Raw genomic sequence first — 7500 nt, 5'->3', positions numbered from 1 at the left:
TTTCCTTCTCTCCGGTCTGGGAAATTTCAAAGCCAAATTCAGTTTGCTTTCTAGGGAGGACATGAAACATTTCACAAGATTAATACTCTCCCCTCACCCCCCCCCCCTCATTCTGTGGGGGGGGACCCTCTCCCCCTGACTCTGGGAGGGGGGAGTCATTCTCACACCCCCCCCCGACTGGGGGGGAGTCCCCCACTCACTTAACCGATATATACAGGAGTGAATATACAGGAATGAGAGTGAGGCACTGAATATACAGGAATGAGAGACACTGAATATACAGGAGTGAGAGACACTATGTACAGGAGGGAGTGAGAGTGAGGCACTGAATATACAGGAGTGAGAATCACTATATACAGGAGGGAGTGAGAGTGAGGCACTGAACATACAGGAGTGAGAGACTGAATATATAGGAGTGAGAGACACTATATACAGGAGAGTGAGGCACTGAATATACAGGAGTGAGAGACTGAATATACAGGAGTGAGAGACACTATATACAGGAGGGAGTGAGAATGAGGCACTGGATATACAGGAGTGAGAGACACTATATACAGGAGTGAGTGAGAATGAGGCACTGCATATACAGGAGTGAGAGACACTATATACAGGAGTGAGTGAGAATGAGGCACTGCATATACAGGAGTGAGAGTGAGGCACTGAATATACAGGAGTGAGAGACTGAATATACAGGAGAGACACTGTATACATGAGGGAGTGAGAGCAAGGCACTGAATATATAGGAGTGAGAGTGAGGCACTGAATATACAGGAGTGAGAAACTGAATATACAGGAGTGAGAGACACTATATACAGGGGGAGTGAGAGTGAGGCACTGAATATACAGGAGTGAGAGTGAGGCACTGAATATACAGGAGTGAGAGACTGAATATACAGGAGTGAGAGACACTATATACAGGAGTGAGAGTGAGACACTGAATATACAGTGCACACCACACACACACGCACACACACACACTCTGGGAAGTTGGCTGGGATCAGGGCAGGGCTCTGAGTTTATTGAACTCTTTCCCAGATTAGGCACTTTGTCTTGTTTCGCAGTTTGTAAATCACTGCAATCTGGGAATGTCTCTCTGCACGTCAAGCACACTCCATCTGCTCTCTGCAATCACACAGCAGCTGCAAAGCAGGAACAAGGGTCCAAGCAAACACTAAGAGATTCACAGCGTCTGCATGTCCTGTAGCAAACACTAAGAGATTCACAGCGTCTGCATGTCCTGTAGCAAACACTAAGAGATTCACAGCGTCTGCATGTCCTGTAGCAAACACTAAGAGATTCACAGCGTCTGCATGTCCTGTAGCAAACACTAAGAGATTCACAGCGTCTGCATGTCCTGTAGCAAACACTAAGAGATTCACAGCGTCTGCATGTCCTGTAGCAAACACTAAGAGATTCACAGCGTCTGCATGTCCTGTAGCAAACACTAAGAGATTCATAGCGTCTGCATGTCCTGTAGCAAACACTAAGAGATTCACAGCGTCTGCATGTCCTGTAGCAAACACTAAGAGATTCACAGCGTCTGCATGTCCTGTAGCAAACACTAAGAGATTCACAGCGTCTGCATGTCCTGTAGCAAACACTAAGAGATTCACAGCGTCTGCATGTCCTGTAGCAAACACTAAGAGATTCATAGCGTCTGCATGTCCTGTAGCAAACACTAAGAGATTCTTCCAGCCTCTTCCAGTAATCACTTCGTGCCCCTGTGTTACAGACATCATCGTGGCTATTCCAGGCTGTCTTCATGAGCCGCAGGGTGACCAGTGTGCGTTTTGCGCGCTCGAATGCTCTGGCCTGGATTTCCTCTTTGGGAATGAGGGATGCTCAGTGTTGTCCGCACTCGATTGCACGGCCTCGCTGTTGTGATTCAGAGCTCAGTCTGTTTTATTGTAGCGCCCTCTTTCCCTGTGTGTGTGTGTTGGGATTCCTGGCTGCACTGTGTCTATCTGTCTGTATTGTACTGAATAATCCGTCCAACAACGAGACGGCAGCAAGCGGCTCGCCCATCCGGAGCAGCGGAGCTTTTAATCAGAACAAGGTAAGTGATTACTAGCGTGCCTTTCTCTCTGTCCACACTGGCGGAGAATTAGGATTATAAAGTATCTGGGTTTGGCGAAGGAGCCAGCAAGACAGAGGCCAGCCGTGCGATGCGCTGGAAACAGAGTCCCGCTCCCTGTGTGTGTCGGTCAGTCAGTGTAACACTGTGTAGCGCTGTTTGTTTAGCAGTCATTGCTGGACACATTCTGTCTTTGTGTTTCTTTATTGCTGCAGCCGGGAAGCAAGCCGCTGTTTCCTGGTCTGTGGAACACTACAGCGGCTGCGTTGCGTTCATGTTTTTGTTCCAGTAGGTTTAGTGATTGCTGCTCCCCTCCCACTGTTGTCAATCTGAGCATCTCAGCGTGAGCCTGCCCAGTGTGTGTGTGTTTGTGTGTTTGTCTGTGGACTGCTTGCACTGTGTGTGTGTTTGTCTGTGCAGTGTGTTTGCACTGTGTGTGTGTGTGTTTGTTTTTACTGTGTGTTTGTCAGTGCAGTGTGTTTACACTGAATGTGTCTGTGGACACAAACACAGTGTTTTACCCCACACCCGACCCACAAACATGTGCACACTCCAACACACACACCACAACCACAGTGGTTGTCACACTGTGTGTGTGCACAGTGAGTAACACTGTGTGTGTGTGTGTGTGGTGTTTACACACACAAAACAAACCACAAACACTGTGTGTGTGTGTGTGTGTGCGTGTGTTTACACTGTGTGTGTGTGTGTCTGTGGACTGCTTTCACTGTGTGTGTGTTTGTCTGTGCAGTGTGTTTACACTGTGTGTGTGTGTGTTTGTCTGTGCAGTGTGTTTGTGTGTGTGTGTTTGTTTTCACTGTGTGTTTGTCTGTGCAGTGTGTTTACACTGTGTGTGTTTGTGTGTTTCTGTGTGTTTGTCTGCAGTGTGTTTACACTGTGTGTGTGTGTGTGTTGTCTGTGTGTGTGTGTTTGCACTGTGTGTGTGTTTGTTTTCACTGTGTGTGTGTCTGCAGTGTGTTTACACTGTGTGTGTGTGTGTGTGTGTGTGTGTTTGTCTGTGCAGTGTGTTTACACTGTGTGTGTGTTTGTTTTCACTGTGTGTTTGTCTGCAGTGTGTTTACACTGTGTGTGTGTGTGTGTGTGTTTGTCTGTGCAGTGTGTTTACACTGTGTGTGTGTTTGTTTTCACTGTGTGTTTGTCTGTGCAGTGTGTTTACACTGTGTGTGTGTGTGTGTGTTTGTGCACTGTGTGTGTTTTGTCTGTGCAGTGTGTTTACACTGTGTGTGTGTTTTTGTCTGTGCCGTGTGTTTACACTGTGTGTGTGTTTGTTGTGCACTGTGTGTTTGTCTGTGTGTGTGTGTTTACACTGTGTGTGTGTTTGTGTGCAGTGTGTTTACACTGTGTGTGTGTTGTTTACACTGTGTGTTTGTCTGTGCAGTGTGTTTACACTGTGTGTGTTTGTTTACACTGTGTGTTTGTCTGTGCAGTGTGTTTACACTGTGTGTGTGTTGTTTACACTGTGTGTTTGTCTGTGCAGTGTGTTTACACTGTGTGTGTGTGTTTGTCTGTGCAGTGTGTTTACACTGTGTGTGTGTTTGTTTTCACTGTGTGTTTGTCTGCAGTGTGTTTACACTGTGTGTGTGTTGTTTACACTGTCTGTGCAGTGTGTTTACACTGTGTGTGTGTTTGTTTTCACTGTGTGTTTGTCTGCAGTGTGTTTACACTGTGTGTGTGTGTGTGTGTTGTGTTTACACTGTGCAGTGTGTTTACACTGTGTGTGTTTGTTTTGCACTGTGTGTTTGTCTGTGCAGTGTGTTTACACTGTGTGTGTGTGTTTTCACTGTGTGTTTGTCTGCAGTGTGTTTACACTGTGTGTGTGTGTGTTTTGTCTGTGCAGTGTTTGTCTGTGCAGTGTGTTTACACTGTGTGTGTGCAGTGTGTTTACACTGTGTGTTTGTCTGCAGTGTGTGTGTGTGTGTGTGTTACACTGTGTGTTTGTGTGTGTGTTTACACTGTGTGTACACTGTGTGTGTGTGTTTACACTGTGTGTTTGTCTGTGCAGTGTGTTTACACTGTGTGTGTGTGTTTGCACTCTGTGTGTGTTTGTCTGTGCAGTGTGTTTACACTGTGTGTGTGTTTGTCTGTGCCGTGTGTTTACACTGTGTGTGTGTTTGTTAACACTGTATGTTTGTCTGTGCAGTGTGTTTACACTGTGTGTGTGTGTTTGTCTGTGCATATGTTTGCACTGTGTGTGTGTTTGTCTGTGCAGTGTGTTTACACTGTGTGTGTTTGTTTACGCTGTGTGTTTGTCTGTGCAGTGTGTTTACACTGTGTGTGTGCTTGTTTACACTGTGTGTTTGTCTGCAGTGTGTTTACACTGTGTGTGTGTTTGCCTGTGCAGTGTGTTTACACTGTGTGTGTGTTTGTTAACACTGTGTGTTTGTCTGTGCAGTGTGTTTGCACTGTGTGTGTGTTTGTCTGTGCAGTGTGTTTGCACTGTGTGTGCTTGTTTACACTGTGTGTTTGTCTGTGTGTGTTTACACTGTATGTGTGTTTGCACTGTGCACTGTGTTTGTGTATCTGTGTTTGCACTGTATTTGTGTGTTTGCACTGTATTTGTGTGTTTGCACTGTATCTGTGTTTGCACTGTATTTGTGTGTTTGCACTGTGTTTGTGTTTGTACTGTGCAGTGTGTTTGCACTGTATTTGTGTGTTTGTCTGTGCATGTGTTTGCACTGTATTTGTGTGTTTCTAGTTTGGCTGGTTATTCCACCCCCGGTGTTTAGCTGTCATTAATAAGGCCTCGTCTGAGCCCCGCGGTTTAAACTGGTTCTCTCTCTCTCTCTAGAGGAGATCGACTCGCATTGTGTGGACAGCACGTCATTACAGTCCAGATGTGGTTCTTGTCAGACTCGTTGGTTGTTCTCGGAGTCTATTATTCAATTAAATCGTGTGTAAAACAGTATTTACCTTGAATTTGTGAGATGTTCTTTTTGCACAGGATTGTATTGCAGCGCCTTCCTCTTTATATGCACTTCCCGAGGGTACTGAGGTTGGTCCAGTGTAAATATACAGCAGCATGGAGAGCCGCGCTCCAGTGTAAATATACAGCAGCATGGAGAGCCGCGCTCCAGTGTAAATATACAGCAGCATGGAGAGCCGCGCTCCAGTGTAAATATACAGCAGCATGGAGAGCCGCGCTCCAGTGTAAATATACAGCAGCTTTGAGAGCCGCGCTCCAGTGTAAATATACAGCAGCATTGAGAGCCGCGCTCCAGTGTAAATATACAGCAGCATTTGAGAGCCGCGCTCCAGTGTAAATATACAGCAGCATTGAGAGCCGCGCTCCAGTGTAAATATACAGCAGCATGGAGAGCCGCGCTCCAGTGTAAACATACAGCAGCATGGAGAGCCGCGCTCCAGTGTAAATATACAGCAGCATTGAGAGCCGCGCTCCAGTGTAAATATACAGCAGCTTTGAGAGCCGCGCTCCAGTGTAAATATACAGCAGCATTGAGAGCCGCGCTCCAGTGTAAATATACAGCAGCATGGAGAGCCGCGCTCCAGTGTAAATATACAGCAGCATGGAGAGCCGCGCTCCAGTGTAAACATACAGCAGCATTGAGAGCCGCGCTCCAGTGTAAACATACAGCAGCATGGAGAGCCGCGCTCCAGTGTAAATATACAGCAGCATGGAGAGCCGCGCTCCAGTGTAAATATACAGCAGCATTGAGAGCCGCGCTCCAGTGTAAATATACAGCAGCATTGAGAGCCGCGCTCCAGTGTAAATATACAGCAGCATTGAGAGCCGCGCTCCAGTGTAAATATACAGCAGCATTGAGAGCCGCGCTCCAGTGTAAACATACAGCAGCATGGAGAGCCGCGCTCCAGTGTAAACATACAGCAGCATGGAGAGCCGCGCTCCAGTGTAAATATACAGCAGCTTTGAGAGCCGCGCTCCAGTGTAAATATACAGCAGCATCGAGAGCCGCGCTCCAGTGTAAATATACAGCAGCATGGAGAGCCGCGCTCCAGTGTAAACATACAGCAGCATGGAGAGCCGCGCTCCAGTGTAAATATACAGCAGCATTGAGAGCCGCGCTCCAGTGTAAATATACAGCAGCATTGAGAGCCGCGCTCCAGTGTAAATATACAGCAGCATGGAGAGCCGCGCTCCAGTGTAAATATACAGCAGCATTGAGAGCCGCGCTCCAGTGTAAATATACAGCAGCATTGAGAGCCGCGCTCCAGTGTAAATATACAGCAGCATGGAGAGCCGCGCTCCAGTGTAAATATACAGCAGCATGGAGAGCCGCGCTCCAGTGTAAACATACAGCAGCATGGAGAGCCGCGCTCCAGTGTAAACATACAGCAGCATGGAGAGCCGCGCTCCAGTGTAAACATACAGCAGCATGGAGAGCCGCGCTCCAGTGTAAATATACAGCAGCTTTGAGAGCCGCGCTCCAGTGTAAATATACAGCAGCATCGAGAGCCGCGCTCCAGTGTAAATATACAGCAGCATGGAGAGCCGCGCTCCAGTGTAAACATACAGCAGCATGGAGAGCCGCGCTCCAGTGTAAACATACAGCAGCATGGAGAGCCGCGCTCCAGTGTAAACATACAGCAGCATGGAGAGCCGCGCTCCAGTGTAAATATACAGCAGCATTGAGAGCCGCGCTCCAGTGTAAATATACAGCAGCATTGAGAGCCGCGCTCCAGTGTAAATATACAGCAGCATTGAGAGCCGCGCTCCAGTGTAAATATACAGCTACACAGAACTGTGCATATAGAGAATTGAATTCATGTGGAAGCTTTATTAAACGACCCCCCTCCTGGTAATACCCGTGAGAGCAGTGAAGGGTTCCAGTGGCTTTTCTGTTTCATTGTTCCAGCGAGGGCTCTGAGACACTGTCACACTGCCCCACTGCAACTCTGAGTCCCCGAGACACTGTCCCACTGCAGCTCTGAGTCCCCGAGACACTGTCCCACTGCAGCTCTGAGTCCCCGAGACACTGTCCCACTGCAGCTCTGAGTCCCCGAGACACTGTCCCACTGCAGCTCTGAGTCCCTGAGACACTGTCCCACTGCAGCTCTGAGTCCCTGAGACACTGTCCCACTGCAGCTCTGAGTCCCTGAGACACTGTCCCACTGCAGCTGTGTATCCCTGAGACACTGTCCCACTGCAGCTCTGAGTCCCTGAGACACTGTCCCACTGCAGCTCTGAGTCCCTGAGACACTGTCACACTGCAGCTCTGAGTCCCTGTCACACTGCAGCTGTATATCCCTGAGACACTGTCACACTGCAGCTCTGAGTCCCTGAGACACTGTCACACTGCAGCTGTATATCCCTGAGACACTGTCACACTGCAGCTCTGAGTCCCTGAGACACTGTCACACTGCAGCTGTATATCCCTGAGACACTGTCACACTGCAGCTCTGAGTCCCTGAGACACTGTCACACTGCA

At 48.2% G+C, this 7500-nt stretch overlaps 1 protein-coding gene across 1 annotated transcript in view; it reads left to right on the top strand.

Moving 5' to 3' along the window:
• Nucleotides 1-1909: 1909 nt before the first annotated feature.
• Nucleotides 1910-7500, top strand: part of LOC121326505 (uncharacterized protein C1orf21 homolog) — a 20952-nt gene continuing 15361 nt past the window's right edge. The window contains exon 1 of the mRNA XM_041269814.1: nt 1910-2056. The gene's annotated coding sequence lies outside the window, so the exon portion shown is untranslated. The remainder of the gene's footprint in view (nt 2057-7500) is intronic.

The sequence above is a fragment of the Polyodon spathula genome, chromosome 14, assembly GCF_017654505.1.
Source record: "Polyodon spathula isolate WHYD16114869_AA chromosome 14, ASM1765450v1, whole genome shotgun sequence".
Lineage (NCBI taxonomy): Eukaryota > Metazoa > Chordata > Actinopteri > Acipenseriformes > Polyodontidae > Polyodon > Polyodon spathula.
The sequence above is the reverse complement of the archived record's forward strand: the minus strand, read 5'-3'. Positions and strand labels throughout refer to the sequence as shown.